Raw genomic sequence first — 22,784 nt, 5'->3', positions numbered from 1 at the left:
GTCTCTAATTTAGAGATTTCACGTATCTTATGGCATCCCCGCCACCTATCAGTTAATTTCTGAATTGCACTGAAGTGCATGTGTGCTGGATTTGACCCATGCACTTCTGCAAAATGTCTTGAAACACTATGACTAAGCAGGCCTTTTTCAATATTTTTAACATGTTCATTTATTCTTGTTTTTAGCATCCTCTTTGTTCGTCCGATATATTGGAGACCACATGGGCACCAAATCAGGTATACAACATGGGTGCTCCCGCAAGTGATGAACTCTCTAATCGGGAAACTTTCGCCAGTGGTGGTGGATATATTTCGCTGTGACCTGTTGGACTGAGCGACCAGGCATGGATTGCACTGTTTGCATGGATAGAAGCCTTTCTGGCCCCAAAGTCCTATTTGATTCTTAATTTTTGGCTCATCAATGCATGTCTTCACAAGACTTCTTTGAAGGTTCCCTGCCCTCCTATAAATGAACTTCGGGCTCTTGGGAATTCTATTCCCCAGAATTGGGTCATTACAAAGTAAACCCCAATATCTTTTTATTATCCGTTCAACTTCCCTATGCTGTGCATTATATTCAAAAAACACAGCAAATTCGAATTGGTCACCTGTTGATTTTTTGGGGTGGTCCATTAACATGTTATTCCTATCACAGTCTCTGATCTTCTCAACTTCCTGTCTCAGTGGGACCTCTTGATAGCCTTTATCAACAAACCGTTGCATTAACATCCCAGCTTGCTCCTCATAGTCTGTCAGCTCCGTGCAGTTCCTTCTGATTCTAGTAAACTGGCTTCTAGGTATACTTCTAAGCCAGTTTCTATGGTGACAGCTTGTAGCTGGGATATACGCATTACGGTCCGTTTTCTTGAAAAAGGTTCTAGTACCCAACTTATTTCCCTTTTTGTATATGACCACATCCAAGAAATCTATCTGCCCCTTGTCCCATTTTGCTGATAACACAATCCCCTTGTTATTACTGTTAAGCCAATCCACATATATCTTCAATTCTTCCACACTCCCCTTCCATACCCAAACCAGGTCGTCAATATACCTCCTCCAGGTTTTGACTGGGTCACTCTGTGGCTGGGACAAAATCCACAACTCCCAGTCATCCATGAAGATGTTTGCCACACTGGGTGCATATTTTGCCCCCAATGGCACAACCCAGTGTTTGAAGGTAGTACTGACCGCCGTACCAGAAATAGTTATGGGTAAGGGAAAACTGTAATAATTTTAAAATAAAATCAATTTGCTCCTTCTTCAGATCCGTATACACATTCAATGCCTGCTCAACAGTTCTAATAGCTTCATCATGTGGAATGATGGTATATAAGGCACTTACATCAGCTGTGACTAACAGGTCATCCTCCTCCACCACCATTGTACTAATAGTTTGTAATAATTGTTTGGTATCTCTCAATAGTAATGCTAATCTCCTTACAACTGGTTGAAGGTAAGAGTCAATGTATTCCCCGACTCTTTGATTGAGGGATCCAATCCCACTGACAATGGGGCGTCCTGGAGGTTCCGTCAAACTTTTGTGAATTTTTGGGTTGTGATAAATCACCGGGACTCTCGGGGCATCAATAACCAAATATTTAAATTCAGCATCGTTTAAGATTTCTTGTTGTAAGCCTTCCTTTAGTATGTTTCTTAGTTCGTTCATATATGCAATTGTAGGATCACCTCTTAATTTTTTGTATGTTGAGTGGTCCCCAAGGATACGCTCCATTTCAGCCCTATATTGATCAGTTTTCATGACAACCACTCCACCACCCTTATCAGCAGGTCTAATTAAAACATCCTTCCTCTGGCTCAATTCCCTAATTGTTTTTAGTTCCCTACCATTTTGTTTGACTTGAATCTTCTCTACATCCTTCAGCACCATATTTTTGAACACCTGTATGGTACTGTCCTTAGAGTTATCCAAGGGATTAAACGTAGATTTATTCTTTAGAGAGGTATGCATATAGGTCATATCTGAGAACCCATTATTTGCCTTCGTAGTAGGTCCTTCTTTGGAAATAAAGTACTTCTTAATGTTCAGCTTCCTAACATATTTGTTCACATCAATAAATGTACCAAATTTGTTGAGCCCTTGTTGGGGCGCATATTTTAACCCCTTATCCAAAATTTTCAATTCTACATCTGTAAGGGGAACCCCACTAATATTGAAAATACCCTCCCCTTCTTTTACTTTCTTCGTTTTGTTATCTCCTCCTCCCCGTCTACCTCGTCTATTCCTCTTTTTCGCACGAACCTCTGATTGTATTCTAGCTCGGCCCAATTGGTTCTCGGTGACTGCCCCCCCAAAAAATGATGATGTACCGTTTCAGCCGTTTGTCTTTCTAATGGTTCGAACCGATTGAATGTGGGTAAGTATTCTTCCTTATGTTGTTGTCTTCCTTGCTGTTGGTAATATTGCTGATCATACTGCCGGTCATAATGATCGTATCTCCTATTTGACTCATATTGTAACTGATTGACCATCTTATATCCTTCCACTGGATTTACATATGTATTATTCTTTCCTTTCCTAAATTGTAATTGTTGCCACTCATCATCATATGGTCGTTTATTGCCCTGCAGGGGCCTGTTTCTGGGTGACTGTTGGAAGTGGGGGTTCTGTCGCTGCCTATTGAAACCCCTTTCTTGTCCTCTATGCACGTGAATTTCAGTGCCCTGGGCCGGAATGGTCTGTCGAGGGCCTACACGTATCTCACTATTGTCAGAATTGGCCTCCTGCCCTGCACTAGGATTTTGACCCTGGTTTTTCTGATCTTCATTTTTCTTCCTTTTCACCTGTTCTACTTGCCACTTATATGCAGTTTTATTCTTATATTCTTGCCATTCATTTTGGAATCGCTTGATTTTAATATCACTCACCTCTTTCTCATTTTTCTGAATAATTTTGGTCAGAACCGCTGCATTATCTGTGAACTCATCCTGGTCTTTAAATTCCTCTAATTTTAATTTTAGTTCATCTATTTCTTTCCCCAACCTATCTAGTCTGTTTTGTTTCCTCTTACTTAGGATCCTCAGTAGTCCAATACCACATTGGTTGAGATATTCACCTAGTTCTTTATCTGTCTCATCATTTTCCTCCCCATCTGTGGGGAGGACATCCCACCTAAACCGTCTGGGTATAACCCCTTCCTTAGCATGTTTATTAAGACTGGCTAGATCCCACCAAGCATTAGTTTCTCTGACCATCAATGTCTGGAGTTGTCTAAACAGTGTATCGAGGCTCTGCTGTTCAATATCTGGTTCTTTTACAAACAGCCTATCTACATCAATGATCCCTCTTCTGCGAATATTAAACATATCCATCCCTGTGAGTTTGCTGCACCACCACTGACACCTGGCAATAGATTTGAATGAGTGGCCTGTGCGCTCCTCCAAACTAACTCTCCTCACTAATACACACTAAAACGCGGGTTGCTACAACCCCCAACGCCAGCTCAGTGCTATATTATGTGTCGAGTGCTGGATCGCTACACCTTGGGGGGTGTCAACCACCCTAAACAATAGAAAAGTAAGGGGTGAAGCGCTCAACAACACCCACACAGTGACACACAAGTTCTTGCAAGGACAGAATTTAGATCCCAGCAAAACGATAGGAACTGTTAGCATAACATTAATCTAGTAGATGTCACACTGTTACTAATACATCATTCCATAAATCATACAGTAAGGCAAACATTGAAAAAAGTCCACCTATGAAAAAAAAGATTAATCAATGATTCTCTAAAACTCTGGCTTCCATCTAAATACACAATCCACTTGTATGGGATCCAGAAATGTTCCACAGCAAAAATAAGTAAAGTTCACAGTCCTTGACCTTGGACTCCCCTTAATTGCAACGATCCATATAAGTAAGCTGAAGTACTCTTACCATCAACAGTAGCTGATTATATTACAGATCAGCAGACAAGGCATGCATGTATGTGTAGTTCCTTGGCCTGGACTTCCCTTCTTCCTAAGTGAAGCTCAAACAAAAGGACAACATAGCGTAATCCTGTTTCAACATCAGATCTAACCACCACCAGTGCTCACAGCGTGTCTCCTTTAGTTCTATCACCACAGTGAACAACGGGGGGAATGCACGCTCACCTATAACACTGGCTGATCCTGTGCTGACCAGCTATGCACGCTTTCTACTTGGAAGGTTCTTCACACTGTGTCCAGACCTTTAAAACTCAGAAGACAGTGCTCCCATAGCATAATTCCGTTTTATTAAGTAAAAAGTTTACAATATATTGCACTCACATGTGTTAAAAAGATCTATGCGCATATAAAACATTAGGACGTCCTCACCGCTACCTCCTTCATTGAGCGTCTCCACACACCGCAGCTGAGACCCCGCCCTACCGGTTTCGTCATACGACTCATCAGGGGCATGTCCTCAGTCGGGTGTGGGGACGCTATATGCACGCTCTATGTAAATTACTTCCTGGCTTCGCGGCTCACATGACTCTGTATCCTGGACTCCGGCATCATGGCGTCCTATCACGGACGTCTGATCAATTCATTTGATCAGGAGTGCGGAATAACAATAATATAGACTTGCCACTGCTGACGGGCTCTGTGACGAGCTCGCATGGAAAGACAGAGATGTATATAAATGAATTGATCAGACGTCCGTGATAGGACGCCATGATGCCGGAGTCCAGGATACAGAGTCATGTGAGCCGCGAAGCCAGGAAGTAATTTACATAGAGCGTGCATATAGCGTCCCCACACCCGACTGAGGACATGCCCCTGATGAGTCGTATGACGAAACCGGTAGGGCGGGGTCTCAGCTGCGGTGTGTGGAGACGCTCAATGAAGGAGGTAGCGGTGAGGACGTCCTAATGTTTTATATGCGCATAGATCTTTTTAACACATGTGAGTGCAATATATTGTAAACTTTTTACTTAATAACCGGAATTATGCTATGGGAGCACTGTCTTCTGAGTTTTAAAGGTCTGGACACAGTGTGAAGAACCTTCCAAGTAGAAAGCGTGCATAGCTGGTCAGCACAGGATCAGCCAGTGTTATAGGTGAGCGTGCATTCCCCCCGTTGTTCACTGTGGTGATAGAACTAAAGGAGACACGCTGTGAGCACTGGTGGTGGTTAGATCTGATGTTGAAACAGGATTACGCTATGTTGTCCTTTTGTTTGAGCTTCACTTAGGAAGAAGGGAAGTCCAGGCCAATGAACTACACATACATGCATGCCTTGTCTGCTGATCTGTAATATAATCAGCTACTGTTGATGGTAAGAGTACTTCAGCTTACTTATATGGATCGTTGCAATTAAGGGGAGTCCAAGGTCAAGGACTGTGAACTTTACTTATTTTTGCTGTGGAACATTTCTGGATCCCATACAAGTGGATTGTGTATTTAGATGGAAGCCAGAGTTTTAGAGAATCATTGATTAATCTTTTTTTCATAGGTGGACTTTTTTCAATGTTTGCCTTACTGTATGATTTATGGAATGATGTATTAGTAACAGTGTGACATCTACTAGATTAATGTTATGCTAACAGTTCCTATCGTTTTGCTGGGATCTAAATTCTGTCCTTGCAAGAACTTGTGTGTCACTGTGTGGGTGTTGTTGAGCGCTTCACCCCTTACTTTTCTATTGTTTAGGGTGGTTGACACCCCCCAAGGTGTAGCGATCCAGCACTCGACACATAATATAGCACTGAGCTGGCGTTGGGGGTTGTAGCAACCCGCGTTTTAGTGTGTATTAGTGAGGAGAGTTAGTTTGGAGGAGCGCACAGGCCACTCATTCAAATCTGTTCGCCCAACACTAGTTGGGAGCTGGTAAGCCTTTTCTAGTTTTGATGTTTGGCGGATACCTACCTCTGAGCATTTGATATATTGTGGTGAAGAATTTACCATTCCCTACATATAATGACTTTCTAAACCTGCGCTGACCTTTGATGTATGCCTGACTTCTGAACTTTTGGACATTGTTCTTCTCAGCGACGGTTCCATTGTCCCTTGGCGCCGATATATTTGCTACTATAGATGTGGCTAAACGCCAGAACCTGACTGATAATGGGTCTCTTGTGAATCTATTAACTATATAGACGACATGCCAGGGAATTCACATTGCCAATGACAGGCTGGGATAGCCTACAGCATAGGTGCCCAATAGGTCGATCGCAATCTACCGGTAGATCGTGACCGTCTATTTGGTAGATCGCGATCCCATTACATTTTACGGCCGGCAGCTGTCCCATCAGATCCTGCTGCTGGCCAATAGAAAGTAGGGGAGGAGAGAGGAGGCGCGGCTGAAGAGAGGCCAGGGGCGGTTCTGCCATTACACGACGTCATGGCTGGGGGCCGCGCACAACACATAAACACATGCACGCACGACTCACTCAATCACGCTGCCCGCTGGAGCGCTTATTCAGCCGGCGACATGTGATGCCCTGCAGCTGAAAGAGGGGAGACCAGACACTGCCGCTGAAGCTGGAGGGAGGTAAGTGATTAAGCACCCGAGCACCCATCGCTACCTACCTATGCTACTGGGACCTGCACCCAGCTACCTATGCTACTGGGACCTGCACCCAGCTACCTATGCTACAGGGACCTGCACCCAGCTACCTATGCTACAGGGACCTGCACCCAGCTACCTATGCTACAGGGACCTGCACCCAGCTACCTTTGCTACAGGGACCTGCATCCAGCTACCTATGCTACAGGGACCTGCACCCAGCTACCTATGCTACAGGGACCTGCACCCAGCTACCTATGCTACAGGGACCTGCACCCAGCTACCTATGCTACAGGGACCTGCACCCAGCTACCTATGCTACAGGGACCTGCACCCAGCTGCCTATGCTACAGGGACCTGCACCCAGCTACCTATGCTACAGGGACCTGCACCCAGCTACCTATGCTACAGGGACCTGCACCCAGCTACCTATGCTACAGGGACCTGCACCCAGCTACCTATGCTACAGGGACCTGCACCCAGCTACCTATGCTACAGGGACCTGCACCCAGCTACCTATGCTACAGGGACCTGCACCCAGCTACCTATGCTACAGGGACCTGCACCCAGCTACCTATGCTACAGGGACCTGCACCCAGCTACCTATGCTACAGGGACCTGCACCCAGCTACCTATGCTACAGGGACCTGCACCCAGCTACCTATGCTACAGGGACCTGCACCCAGCTACCTATGCTACAGGGACCTGCACCCAGCTACCTATGCTACAGGGACCTGCACCCAGCTACCTATACTGGAGGCACTTGTACCTGGAGGCTGTTCATGATGGGGGGGATGTTGGTAGATCTCCCAGACTCGGCAAATTTTAAAGTAGCTCGCGAGCCGAAAAAGTGTGGGCACCCCAGGCCTACAGGGTAGAGTGTCAGCTTCCTTACCAAGAGCTTTGTTTTGTTCCCATAAGCATTTGCCATCTTAATATAAATTTGAAATTCCTAATCTTTTGCAGTAATGTCTTTTAAGTTACTTTCAATTAACAAGATTGCTATATGCAAATTAGAGGAGTCTGAGGAATCCTAAACCGAGTCGGATGATTTTTGTACTCCTCAGCCCTGTTGATCCCAGCCAGGACACTATCTGCATGGAGTGTGCGTTCCCCGTGTTTGTGTGGATTTCCTCCAGGCAATCCAGTTTCCATGCACATTCCCAAAACATATAGATAAGTTATTTGACTTACCCAAAATTGGCCCTAGAACAGCGGTGGCGAACCTATGGCAAGCGTGCCCGAAGCGGCACACAGAGCCGTCTCTGTGGGCACGCGTGCTGTGTTCCATCACCACCGCTGACAATCTGGCCGCATGCCTGGAGGGTTGAACTGGGAGGTATGGAGTGCCCTGTTTGCGGCCCGACTGGGAGCAGTGCCGGGGGGAGAGGAGGAGGGGCGACTTATCATGTTGCCGTACTCCTCCATAGCTCTGCCGCTGCAGAAGTAACCGCTTCACATTCACCTTCTTTGGCTCCAGGGCTAGAGCTCCGGGTCCTCACTGTCTCCTTTCCATAGCCGCTCACACTACTTCCTGATTCGGTGCGAGTGGCAGCGCACAGGAGACAGCATGGATCTGCAGCATCACTTTGCGATAAATAAGCGACTTTTGGGCTCTCGGTCCCCAAAAGGTTCGCCATCACTGCCCTAGACTATGATGGACATATGACTGTTAGGGATTAGATTGTGAGCCCCTTAGAGGGACAGTTAGTGATATGACTGTATACATGATGTAAAAGTAATGCAGAAGATGTCAGTGCTCTTTAAATACTAAATAATAGTAATAAACTCAAAATGCACACAAATTCTGTTGTGCGACATGGGACTTTAAGTATGGTTTCTGTAGTATATAGTACCACGGGTGAGAGTGATATGGAGGATGCCATATTTCCTTATAATCAATACCAGTTTCCTGACTATCCTGCTGATCCTAAGCCTCTAATACCTTTATCCATAGACCCTGAACAAGCATGCTTTTGTAGAATTCCTAGATTGGAAGTATATGACAGTCAGTGGCTACACATATGAAAACTGTGGAAGTACAAGAACCATCTCCATAGACCTTTACTGTACCCTGGTTGTGTCATCTCGGCAATGGAATCTTGCTTCTGCACTCATGGGCTACATATTTCAAAACTTGATGTGTGTGAAAGGTCACATTGAGCTTGTGCTTTTCATGATCTATCCGTCTTTTTCTTGGCATGCACATTGTTGACCTGTAGCTAAGTCTGCTGTGCAAACAAAGATTTTTTTTTTCCTACCAAAGCAAAAGTATTTTGTAAGACTTGAAGCCCTAGTTTAGACCCATATAATTGTACTTCATAGAAATGCACTTCCGGTAATAAAGTAAAAAATTGTACTGGAAAATCTTGAATAGTAACTAATGAAAATAACAAATTAAATTGCTTTTGTTTTTTACAATATACATGTACACAATTTTTAGTCAGTGTTTTATCCATTGTAAAATATTTCCTCTTCCTAATTTAGATTCTAAACTTGATCAAAGGTGGCGACATCTTTACTGTTGCTCTGCATGCATCACCTGAGCCTGTGTTTCTATTCCAGAGGCACATGAAAGCAGGCCCCAGGATCAGACGCGACATTAGCTGTGAAGCTCCACCCCCCCCCCCCCCATCTTCTAATGGCATTAGTGCAGCCCGCTTCTAATCTGCCAGCCAGATAGAGCCAGCTTCATCCATTGTGAGCTGGCCAAAGAGTGTGAGTGCAGCAGCAGCAGCCATTTTAGGTACATGCTGCAACCTAACTGCATGATGTAAGTTTTCTGCCTGCCTGTGACCCCTCCCCCCCCCCCTCACCCCCTCCCCCCTCTCTCCATCACTGATAAGGCCTTCAGCCCAATTGGCCAGGCCTGAGCTCACCACCACCAGGCCTGAGGCCTCTAGCCAGACCCTCTAGGCCTGAGCCCAGCCCACTACCACCAGGCCTAAACCAGAGGCCTCCAGCCAGACCCCACTATACCTGAGGCCTCCAGCCCACTAGGCCAGAGCCCACCACCAGCAGGCCTTCTTCTGCAGCACTTAGTGACATTACTGTGTACTTCGTTAAGTGTACTCGCTCAGAGGAGCTCACAATCCAACCCCTACCCTAGTTATAGTCTGTCTTCCCATATTGTTGTAGGGTGTTTATATAGCAGACACATCTTCTGCAGTGCTTTACAAGAGTACATAGTCCTATCACTGACTGTCCTCAGAGAAGCTCACAATCTAATCTCTACCATAGTCATCGTATAATGTTTTACCATGTTATTATGCATTTATATAGCTCCACCCATGACCACACCCACAATCTGCATGGCTAAACCCCTTTGGATTCACTGTAAGGGGAGAGCATAAACTGCCTTTGTCCCCGGGAACTGAAAGCCCTATCTATGCCTCTTACTACAGTGCCTCTTCAACAGGTGAAATCTAAAAATATAAAGTTTTGGCTGCAAGCTCTCAGCAGACAAGCAAAGGGCTCTGTGATCATAGCCTACTGCCCTCTTTCTTCTGCTCCCTTCCAGAAAGAAACAAGCAAAAAAACAGAGCCCCTGGCAGTATTTCATGTGAGATGGGGGATAGGCCAACTGCCGTCTCTGCCAAAGCCAAACCTAACATCCATTAAAGAGACTTAATCACCCAGTAAGAAAGGCTTCAGCAGGGATCACAACTGGCTCCACCCCCAATCATAATACACATGGCATCGCCAGGAGCACATGAACTGACAGACCAGATCCTCATCAGAAGTATAGGGACATTATTTTTCAAAATGTATATGTTCCTAAAATTATATGAAGTTATTTAAAAAAAACATTTTTTTACCTGTTACTTAGTTTTCCCAATAAAGTGTTCCATACAGGGAGTACAGCATGCAGGCTTGCCGATATGTGCAGTATGCAGTCAGCTGTAAAGTTCCAAAACTTAACTGAAGCGACTAATAATGCATTACAAGGAGGACTTGTGGAGCGCTCGTGTGTGGAGTTTCACTTCTAGGCTAATTGGTTTCCTTTCAGTAATCTTGTATTTTAGCGCTTTTTACTCAGCAGACAGTAACTTTTACTTTCCGAGGTCATTTTGCATTGCTCTGTGCACATTAACTGAAATAAGGCATTTATTGGTTGATTTACACGTAATATTTTTCACCTTAACTGTAAGGAGTGCCACTAGCGTCGTGAAGGGGGGGTGGGGTGGGGGGGTAAGTGCGACCAGGTGGGGTGAGAGATTGGCAGGGGTGATATAGCCCCGGATAGCCGTGCTGAGGGAGGGGGGGGCGCTGTAATGGAGGAGTCAGCGACGGGGAGGGAAGCCCGACCTCTCCCGGGGCCGCCCTCCGACTGCAGAGTTAGCACAGGGAAGTGCTGTAAATAGTAACTAGCCTCCCTGGTTCCAATCGCCGCTCACTAGCCGCTGGTCTCCTGCTCTTCATAGACGCTGATACACACGCTGCTTCCTGCTAAACAGGAAGCAGCGTGTGTATCAACATCTATGCAGAGGAGAAGACCAGCGGCGATTGGAACCAGGGAGGTGAGTTACTGACTATTTACAGCGATTCCCTGTGCTAACTCTGCAGTCGGAGGGGGGAGCACGGAGGGCGACCGGGGAGAGGGAAAGGTCGGGTTGTCATCCCTGCAGCTGACTTCCCCCCCCCCCCCCCCTCCATTTGGGGGGGGGGGGCACCACCTACCTACCTACCTACCCTAACCTATACTGGGGAGCAGCTACCTATCTAACCTATACTGGGGGCACCTACCTAATCTAACCTATACTGGGGGGCAACTACCTATGTAATCTATACTGGGGGCACCTACCTATCTAGCCTATACTGGGTGCACCTACTTATCTAACCTGTATTGGAGCACCTACATACCTAGCTAGCCTATACTGGTGGCAACTATACTGACTACCTATATTGGAGGCACCGACCTAACTAACCTATACTGGGGGCACCTACCTATCTAACCTATGCTGGGGACAACTATTCTAGCTACCTATATTGGCCTACTTCCTTTTTTTTTTTTGTCAACAAAAAAAGCTTTATTGAGGTCACCGATAATAACAGTCTATACATTACATCCTTCATTAAGCATACATCAGAAAAACATAGAAAGAAAAAGCATTGCTTAATATGGCAAAGATTCGTTATTACATGTTATTCACAGAGCTTCTGGATAGTCCTATTGTAGCCAATATTCGTTCTCGCACCAGGTCTGGGTCAACAAAGTCCTGCGCATTCAGCCACTTACCCCATATTTTTTCAAATTTTTCAGTAGCATTCCTATGTGCATATGTAATTTTTTCAAGTTTTAAAGAGTCATTAATTTGTCTAATCCACATTTTCAGGGATGGGGGGTTAACTTGCTTCCATAATTGCAGTATCAATTTTCTAGCTATAAATAATGTTCTCAACACAGCTATTCTAGAATGTTCAGATATATTCCCGTCCTCATATGCTCCCAGAATACATACCAGTGCTGTGCGCGGGACCTTTGTTTGGAATATTTGATCTATAGCATCCAGTACCCCTCCCCAGTATCTCCTAAGCTTGGGACAGTTCCATAACATGTGTAAGAGATCCCCGTGGTCTCTAGCACATCTGGTACAAGTCGGGGAAGGGAGCATGCCAAAGCGATACAGACGGCTAGGCGTATAGTGTGTCCTATGAATAATTTGTAACTGCGTCCATTTTTGAGTGGCATTAATTGAGAGAAGTGGAACCGCCTGTAGTGCATCTAACCACTCCTGATCTGATAAAGTTGGAATATCTTTATCCCAGGCCCTTCTAGATAATAGTGGGAATTTGTCTAGAAAATCATCTAATAACATACCGTAACATAAGGATATTAAACCTTGCTTAGTGTAGGCCTGTGTAACCATATTTATTACCGAGGATGCCTGAGACCTAAATTGGAATGTTTCTGCCTGTTTCTTTACAGCGTGAGCAAATCGTAAATACTGAAATTGAAGTATTCCCTTAGGAGTGTTTGGCATTAGTTGCGACAGCGCGTCTAAAGATATTAGTTTATTTTTAGGAAAGGCTAGGCTTAACTTGTCAACACCTGCCCCCTCCCACCTATGACCAAAGTCTAGGTTATTCAGTTCTGGAAGGTTTGAATTCCGCCAGATTGGTGTAAATTTAGTATATCCTTCTATCTTTTGTAAGTAACGAATCTTATGCCATATCTTGTGCATAAGAACCAAAGTGGGCATTTTTGGATCCGTGAGGTTGGCCCTGCCACCCTCCAGCGCTTCGTATATTGAGTTCGTACTCAACCAGTGATTTAAAAGATCCCTACTAGATTCCCTTAAATCATTCTGTTCCCACCCACCCAAATGTTGTAGCTGGGAGGCTAAGAAGTATATCCATGGGTTGGGGACAGCCAGCCCGCCCTCATCCTTAGGGTATTGTAGCCGCTCTAATTTAATCCGTGGTTGTTTTTTGTTCCAAATTAAGTCTCTAAACATTTTGTCGAAAACTTTGAATAGTTTTTTGGGCAGCCAAACCGGAGAGTTATGCAGGTAGTATAGTATCTGAGGCATTAATACCATTTTGATTAGATTCACTCTGGCCACTATTGATAGAGGAAGCTTAAGCCAGGCCTTAATCTTTGCTCTAGACCTATCTAATAGTGGAGCAATATTTAAATGTTGGAATTGTTGAGGATCTCTTGATATAATTATGCCCAGATATTTAAAAGACTCCACTACTTTCAGGTCAAGATTTATCACTGATTGGGGTATTACAAAGGAATCTAATGGCATTAAGCAGGACTTATCCCAGTTTATTGATAATCCCGAGAATCTCTCGAATTCATTCAATAAACTGATAGCAGATTCTAGTGATAATTGTGTGTCCGCTAAATATAGTAGGGTGTCGTCCGCGTAAAGCGAGACTTTTTCTTCTATACTGCCGTATTTGAAACCTGTAATGTATTGGGATTGCCTAATGCTTTCTGCCAGGGGTTCTATCGCTATAGCGAACAATAGAGGGGATAAAGGGCACCCCTGTCTTGTACCTCTCTGAAGCCTGAATAAGGGCGATACCGAGCCGTTGGCTCTAATCACAGCTGAGGGGGAATGGTATAACGTTTTTACCCACCCAATGAAATATGGCCCAAATCCCATACACCCCAGGACTGTGTACAAGTACTCCCACTCTACACTATCGAATGCCTTAGCGATGTCTAAGGATAGAATTGCCCTGTTTCCCCCATTGTCCGCCTGGGCCTGTAAATTTAGATATAACCTACGAATATTATTAGCGGTGGCTTTCTGAGGCATAAAGCCTGTTTGATCTGGTGAAATGACTGACTGGATTACTTTAGAGAGTCGATTGGCCAGGGCTTTAGCAATCAATTTGACGTCCGCATTTAGCAGTGAAATTGGGCGGTAAGATTCCGCTAATAAAGGGTCCTTACCTGCTTTAGGGATAAGCACTATGGTTGCCATATTTAGCGAAGGGGGTAGACATCCCTTTTCATGAGCACTGTTTGCCATTTTTAATAAGTTAGGGAGTAGAATGTCTGAATAATGCTTATATGTCTCGGATGGGAGCCCATCCGTACCTGGGGCCTTGTTGTTTGCCATAGATGCCATGGCTATCTCCAATTCGTCTATGGACAATGGTGCCTCCAATAATTGTACCTCTTCCTCGCTCAATCTGGCCAGAGGAATTGCCTCAACAAAGTTAACTCTCTCCTCATCTGTGCATGTTGCCTTGGATAGATATAATTTAGCATAGAATCTTTTTAGCTCCTGCAAAACCTCGTCGGGTTGGCAGACTATCCTACCACTAGGAGTTTTTAATGAAGTAATAAAGTTAGAGCCTTTTTGTGCCCGCACAATGGTAGCCAATAAATGCCCCGTCTGGTCCCCCTGGTCGAAGAACGCCTGCTTTATAAAGCATCTCCTCTGGTTTGCCTTGCTCAGCATCATTTTATGATATTGATCCTGAGTGGCAAGCCATTCCTGTTTATATTCTTCAGTGGGATTTGTGACATATCGTTTTTCAGAATTTGTAACCGCAAGTTTATGAATTTTTTCCCACTCGATAGAATTCGTTTTGACTTTATTAATAGCTGCAATCAGGATCCCCCTAATAAATGCTTTAAAGGCTTCCCATGTCCACTGGGAGATAGACGGCGATTCGTTTAATTCAAAGAATTCGCGTAGATTTTTCAAAATTTCGATGTGGGACGTAATTAGAGGAAACCAAAAGGCGTTCATCTTCCACGGGGGCCTACAGGTGGGGGGTACATTGCATTCCTGCATAGAAAGACAGATAGGGGAGTGATCAGAAAGTCCACGTGCTTCATAATGAATATCCCTAAGATATGGTAGCATGGCTTGATTAGTGACTGCCAAATCTATCCTAGATAAGGTCATATGGGATTTATTAAAACATGAATATTCTACAAGGTCCGGGTTTCTCAATCTCCAAAACTCCATAAGACCTAATTCACCAAGGGTTCTGTATAAGTGTGTATATCTAGGGGAGTCTCCCTTAAAGGGAAGGTTCAAGCAAAAAAAAAAAATGAGTTTCACTTACTTGGAGCTTCTACCAGCCCCATGTAGCCATCCTGTGCCGTTGTAGTCACTCACTGCTGCTCCAGTCCCCCGCTGGCAGCTTTCTGACCTCGGAGGTCAGGGCCACATTGCATACATTTTTACCCATTCCAGCTAGTGCAGGAACAAAAATTTACGCGTTTCACCACTAACGCGTAAAAATGTATGTGTTAATGTTCCTGCACTAGCGGGAATGTGTAAAAATGTACGCAATTTGGCCCTGACCTCCGAGGTCAGAAAGCTGCCAGCGGGGGACTGGAGCAGCAGTGAGTGACTACGAGGGCACAGGATGGCTACATGGGGCTGGTAGAAGCCCCAGGTAAGTGAAACTCATTTTTTTTTTTTGCTTGGACCTTCCCTTTAAAGTCCATTTTATCTTTCTCTAGGTCGAGACAACAGTTGAAATCTCCTATGATCAAAAGGGGCAGATTGGCTTTATCTTTAATGTATGGGAGAAACTCCTTAATTGCACTAAAAGAATATGGCGGGGGAATATATATGGCTATTAGGATACACTCTCTCTTAAATAGTTTCCCATGAATTAGTACAAATCTTCCCTCTGCATCTATTATCTCATGGATGTGTTCATATTGAACTCCTACATGAATTAATATGGAAACTCCCCTGGAATATGATGAATGCATGGAATGAAATGAGTGAGAAACCCAACGCTTGTTAAACCAGTTAATCCTGTCTCGTGTCAAATGTGTCTCCTGTAGGCAGTAAATCGCTGGAGCAAATTGTTTTAAATAGGAAAACACGGCCTGTCTTTTAGTGGCGTCGGCCGCCCCTCTCACGTTCCAACTAAGACATTTAAAATGCATAAGTGAAAGTAGAAAAATTGCTTTACAGCTCTCTGAAGGTCTGCGAATCTTGTCATTTTCTTAATGGTGACCGTAACCCTAACCTCTAAACTACAGCTATAAACTTCAGCATATAACATATGTAACAGTAGCATCAATTTCCATATCTTCATTCGGATCAAAAAACAAGAGGGACTCCGGATCTCCAGAGATTCCCTCAACATGGCGTGAGCTGATTCCTCGGAGCCCGACAGTACTATAAAAATCACACGCACTGTCAAGACCCAAAGGGCACCCCTCACTTGGATTTCCCGAGAGTGAAGCCTCCCGACGTGTTAATTAAAGGATACTTAACCCCTCCCTTCAATCAGGGACACAAATAATTATATATATCTATACCCGTATACACCTTTTAAATATACATGTATACACATTTGAATATATTCTGTATTTCTTCATGTCCAATAACGTATGTATGTACCTTAAACATTGAACTTTCCTCCCCCCCCCCCCCCCCCACCCCACCAATTTCGACATATCAAAGATAAGTCCATGAATAACTAGGGGTATAATAGCACCCCAGCCGCCCTTAATTCAATATGTAACTACAAGGATAAATGTATCTGCCCTCCTATAGCACCAAAGACATACATGCTGTCCTCTTCCAGCATGTAGGTAAATACTTAAAGTTCTTGGGTCAACCTAGCCCCAACAGTTACCAACATGACCAGCCACCCATGATTAGTAAGCATATTCAGGATTCTTCAGAGTTAGACTGGGCCTTTAAATGCTGTTCATTTTTATCCAACCATCGCATTGCATCATCTGGGTCTTGGAAAAAATGAGTCTCATCTTTTACAATGATTCTGAGCTTTGCTGGATAGAGCATGGCATATTTCAAATTCAGCTTCCGGAGCCGTTTCTTGGTGACGAGGAACTGTGCTCGTTGTTTTTGCACTTCTGCAGAAAAATCAGGATACAGTGAAATATTTTGCCCATTAAAAGTTATAGATTCCATTTGGCGCGCTTTCTGTAGGATCAATTCTCTATCCCTGTAGTGGAGGATTCTTGCAAGGATAGGACGTGCAGGGGCACCAGGCTTTGGTTGTTTAAACGGAACACGGTGGGCCCGTTCAACTGCAAACAGTTTTGTGAGATAATTAACATCAAAAGTTTCCGCCAGCCATTTTTCAATAAAGATAGTGGGGTCAGGTAGCTCGCACTTCTCTGGGAAACCTATGAATCTAATATTATTTCTCCTCAGCCTGTTTTCCAGATCATCATTCTTCTCGGAATTGGCAAATGCATGTGAAATTACTCTTTTCAGATCACGTGTAGTCGGAGCCATTTTGTCTTCTAAGCCACTTACTCTGCCCTCCAGCTCTGTAGTGCGGGCCCTGATGTTTGATAGGTCCTGCCTGAGAAGGCCAATCTCCTCTTTCAGGCTCCCAGTCTGTGCAGAAAGGGCTGTAATTGCCTTATTGCATGTGTATACTGCGGCCAAAATGTCTGCTAGTGTTGGCTCTGGGCTTGCCTCCTCTATGTCAGGCTGCACATTTAAGGAGAGCTGTGAGCCTGCATCAGATCCTGCTGCCCCTCTATGTTGGGATCCTGTGTCCCAGTCATCACCCTCCGTTTCCCCATCAGTATCAGGTGTACCTTGAGTGTTCTCCTCTGCGGTGTGGCAGGCATATTGCTGCAGTTTCGCCGCCGCCGCCTCCCTTGCCTTCTGCGCGGCTTTGCTCAGTTTGGGTCCTGGGGTGACGCTGATGTCATCTTGGGCCTTGTGCAGGTCTCCTTCCCCGTTGTCGTCGCGGCGGGTTCGCCGCGATCTACCGGCTTCTTTCGCCTCCATACTCCCGCTGGGTGGTCTGGACGTTCCGCCGCTGCTGCAGGACACAAATCCGGAGGGCACACGGATTAGATAGGGCTGGCTGGGCACAAGACGTCGGGAGCTTCAGCGGGGCACGTCTCACTCCATTGCCGGCTGGCCACGCCCCCCTTGGCCTACTTCCTTAAGGGGCCCATACACCTAACAATTTTCCCGCCGATATACGGCCGATTCGATCAGTTTCCGTCTGAAATCCATCGTTCCCGTCGATCCGTCCATGTGGAAGATTTCTCTCGATCGCCGGCGGGTCGGGAGTGCATCGATAGCGGCGTTCGAATGCCCGACGACCGACACAATACAGCAGGTATACATTACCTGTTCCAGCCGGCACAAGTCCCCACTGTCACCACTGTCTTCTTTCCGCACTGGGTTCCGGACCGGCTACTGCTACACAGAACTTCCTGTCCCGGCAGGAAGTTTAAACAGTAGAGTGCCCTCTACTGTTTAAACTTCCCCTGGACAGGAAGTTCTTTAGCTGCAGGAACGGTCTGGAGCCCGGAGCGGAGAAGACGACGGCTGGGACCAGGGGACTCGCGCCAGCCGGGTCAGGTAATGTATGAGGGCAGGGGGGGGGGGGGGGGGGTTCGGCAGCTCCACAGATTGTGATCGGTTTTAGGCTGAAATCGATTCACAATCTGTTTGCAGTAAGATGGCCATACGATCCCTCTCTGATCAGATTCGATCAGAGAGGGATCTATCTGTCGGTCGAATCTGATGCAAATCGACCAGTGTATGGCCACCTTTACTGTTACACAGTTAAATTACATTTCTCTCCGCCCATGTGATGTCATGGCCGCTGAGAAGTGCTAATGCATGAGATAAACAAATAAGGAAAGATAATTCGTGAGATAAATAGATAAGGTGAGCTAAACCATGAGCTATGTCAAATAAGGAGAACTAAACCATGAGTTAAAGGGAACCTAAACTGAGAAGGATATGGTTTTTTTCTTTTAAAATACTAGTTGCCCGACTCTCCTGCTGATCCTGTGTCTCTGATGCTTTTAGTCACAGCCCCTCAACAAGCATGCAGATCAGGTAGGTGCTCTGACTGAAGTCAGACTGGATTAGCTGCATGCTTGTTTCAGGTGTGTGATTCAGCCACTACTGCAACAAAAGAGATCAGCAGGACTGCCAGGCAACTGGTATAGTTTAAAAGTAAACATCCATATTCCTCTCAGTTAAGGTTTCCTTTAAGTTAGATAAGGAGAGATAAATCATGATTTAAGTCGTTTAACCTCCCTGGCGGTACGCAATTTATGAGGCTGCATCCGCGGGAGGGATTTTTGGAATAAATCTTGTTTTAACCCATTCGCGTTCCGTCGTTTTCACGTGAGAAATGTTCACCTCCCATTCATTAGCCTATTACTTTATCACTACTTATCATAATGCACTGATCTATATCTTGTTTTTTCCGCCACCAATTAGGCTTTCTTTGGGGGGTACATTTTGCTAAGAGCCACTTTACTGTAAATGCATTTTAACAGGAAGAATAAGAAAAAAATGGAAAAATTCATTATTTCTCAGTTTTCAGCCATTATAGTTTTAAAATAATACATGCCTCCATAATTAAAACTCACGTATTGTATTTGCCCATATGTCCCGGTTATTACACAGTTAAAATTATGTCCCTATCACAATGTATGGCGACAATATTTTATTTGGAAATAAAGGTGCATTTTTTCCATTTTGCATCTATCACTATTTACAAGTTTAAAATAAAAAAAAAAATATAGACATATTTCATCTTTACATTGATATTTAAAAAGTTTAGACCCTTGGGTAAATATTTACAGGTTGTTTTTTTTTTATTGTAATGTTTTTTTTTTTTGTTTTTTTTATAGTAAACATTTTATTTGGGTAGTTTTGGGAGGGTGGAAGGTAAACAATAGATTTATAATGTAAATGTGTGTTAATTTTTATTTTTATTTTTTTTCAGGTGTAGTATTACTTTTTGGCCACAAGATGGCGGGCATGAGTTTGTTTACATGACGGCACTCTAAGCGTAGCACACGCTTAGAGTGACGCATCGGGGAGGGAACAGCCAGAAAAAGCGCAGCTTCCGAGAGAAGCTGTCGCTTTTTTAGCGGGGGAGAGGAATCAGTGATCGGCACCATAGCCCGATACATTGATTCCGTGGCTACCGAATCCGCGGCCGGGAGTGCGCGTGCACGCGCGCGATCGGCCGCGGGAGCGTGCATGGTTCCTGGACGTAGAAACTACGTCCAGGAACCAAAATGGGTTAAACTTCGTAGCTAGCACTAGGCTAGCTACCTGTGTCCCCCAATCCCCCGGCACCTATCTGCTCCCTCCAATCGCCGCCGGCAACACTCACCCGTCCGCGATCCCGCGAGAGCCGCAGCTCCCCAATTGGCTTCAGTTGTCGCTATGGCGACGATCGGACATGACGTCGTGCGCAGTCCCGATCCTCCCCATAGCGAAGCCTGGAGCTGATCGGGAGGCTGCGCCATCGCGGGATCCCTGGGGGGGGGGTGGGGGGGTTATGTATTGTGGTGGGGATCGGGGGGAGAGCGGAGGCACTTGGGGGGCACAGGTAGCTAGCCAAGTGCTAGCTGAAGACTATGTAACAAATTTTATTTTAAAAAAACCGTCCCGGGGCCATGCGATCCCCTGCGGCAGCTAGCCCGACACTGTGTCGGGCTTACCGCCAGGGAGGTTAAGGAGAGATAAATTGTGAGTTAGGGCTCGTTACCACTGAGCGGGTGGGCGAGATCGCAGGCGAATCCCATGAGCCGTGCCATGCACGGCTATGTGAATTGCAGCCTCTGCTGCGAATTATGTAGGGGGTTCCAGCAGAATCGCTACTGCAAGCGATTCGGCCGGCGGCGCTGTTATCCCCTATGGCAGAGTTTCCCCGCGCGATTTGCCTGCGGGGAAACTGTGGATTCGCATGCCGTTTCCGCAACAATGGAAACGGGCCCTAAATGAATAAGGTGAGATAACTTAACAGAAAAACTTTGTGAATCCGGTCCTTATTTTGTAAATAAATTGTTCCTGTTAAAGCTCAGTTTGTGTTCTAAAGGTGCGTACACACATGCGACTATAGTCATTTGTAACGATCGTTCCCCGATCTTTACCAACGACGATCGTTACAAAAAACGAACCAACGACTATTAAGGCAAACGACGAACGAGGCAAATCGCTACAAAACAAAGTTCTGTCTTGGCGGATTTTTACCACCGACGATCGTTAGCAAAAGTGGTACATCGTTGGAAACGATCGTTCGTACCAGGCTGGACATGCGTACTTCACTTTTTCTCCAAGGAACCTTACAATTTTATGCGCAGGCGCATTAAGTGCTTTTACGGGGTGTAACGTTCGTTCTAACGATGTGATCGTTACACACTTTTTACAACTAACTTTACTTCGGTCGTTCTTTCGTCAATTAAAAGTTCGTTCGTCGTCCTCAACGAACGATCGTTGTCGCATGTGTGTACGTAGCATTAGATGTATTTACTTCAAGAGCATCTTTCAGTTTATTTAATGTTGGTCCTCCTTGCTATTTGTGTTTTGCAAATATATCTTTATACTGGTTAATTTTAATTCTGCCTCTCATTTTGTATAGGTATAACTGATTTTAAGTTTGAGTACATCTAACATTTTAGCACTTTTAGCATTTTTAGTCCTCCAGAGTAGCCAGTAATAACTTCTTTAGGATATTCAAAATAAATTTGAGACTTTCTCTTTCGGACGGCATATTATAATTACTAGAAAACTGGTGCACAGTGAGGAGATGATGCATGATAATGTGGGAGGAAATCAGGAGAACTGTAAGTGAAATGTGGGAAAATGTGAGTTAATAAATGTGATTAATACAAGTATTAGTGTTGGCTTCTTATGCTAACTTAAATAATGTAATTGTGTGGAAAGAAGGGGAAATATGCAGAGAGTGCGAGATTGGGGATCAGTTAATTTGAGCGCTGGCTTCAGCAGGCATCTGAACGCCAATGCAAATTTTCTGAAATAGGACACAGAGGTGGTGTGTTCGGCCAATACTAGCCAGCAGATTGGTTTGTACTTATGCTTTCTTCTCCAGTTGTTTGGGCTCCAGCTAATAAGGCAGGGGTCACACTTGAGTGGGAAAACTGCTGCATTTTACCGCGGACGATTATTTGGCACCTCGGCACACTTGGCCAATGGCCAGCTGACTGTGTCTGCAATAGGGGATTGCACACACAGTGTGCCAAAAAAAGCAACCAGGCCAAGAAAACGCACCCCCACTTCACTGCAGATCTCCATAGTGAAGCATTATTTGACAATGGGTTTTTTTTTTTTTTTTGTTTTTTTTTTAGGAAAGCATGTGCGAATCTGAAAGTCATTGGGAAATCACAAGCGATGTGCAAATTTATGTACAAGATGTATGTTTTTTTCACACTTGCAAAAACGCAAATGCAATTTAGTGAATTGTAGCAGAAAGAAGAATCTTCCTTGACTTTCATTAGATGTGAGGTGAATGCATTTTTGCATATTTGCAATTTGGATACGGATCTTAAGTGTGAACCCTGCTGAACAAAATAACCTCCTAAACCTAAACCAAGAAGAGGAAATTCAAATGGTTGCATTTGTGTTTCATAAATGACGATAACCTTTTTCCATCTTCAGAAAATATTTTCATTACAATAAACATTGCTTGACTTTCAGTATAAGAATGATCTTTCCTATACTGATATTCATGACTACTTTATCATAAATTATTGCCTTACGCTCTCCAAATGGTTTCAGACTGAGAGAGCATATGTAGAACTCTGAATTTATTTCTCCCATCTTATAAAGGTTTTCCTAATGAGTTGAGAAGATGGGATGCTCACTCCAGTGTGAAGCCCAACATGCCCTTGCAGTTACCAGCACAAAGAAGAGCAATTTGCTGCTAAATTTGTCTAACAAATATGTGAGATAACCGAGATTACTCTCAGCCTCACCCCGCAAAGTGTTTTCTGCTCAATAACAAACAATCTGCACAGAAGCAGGCTGAGGATAACCATCAGTTCAGCTCAATGCAGTTCATGCATTAAGGTGCCCATACAC

General features: G+C 44.7%; 1 protein-coding gene across 1 annotated transcript in view; it reads left to right on the top strand.

Annotated features, from left to right (window-relative positions):
- Nucleotides 1–22,784, top strand: part of ACSS3 (acyl-CoA synthetase short chain family member 3) — a 212,379-nt gene that overhangs the window by 63,445 nt on the left and 126,150 nt on the right. The gene's annotated exons all lie outside the window — the stretch shown is intronic.

The sequence above is a fragment of the Hyperolius riggenbachi genome, chromosome 3, assembly GCF_040937935.1.
Source record: "Hyperolius riggenbachi isolate aHypRig1 chromosome 3, aHypRig1.pri, whole genome shotgun sequence".
NCBI classification, from domain to species: domain Eukaryota; kingdom Metazoa; phylum Chordata; class Amphibia; order Anura; family Hyperoliidae; genus Hyperolius; species Hyperolius riggenbachi.
Note: the sequence above shows the minus strand (reverse complement) of the source record. Positions and strands in the feature narration are given on the sequence as shown.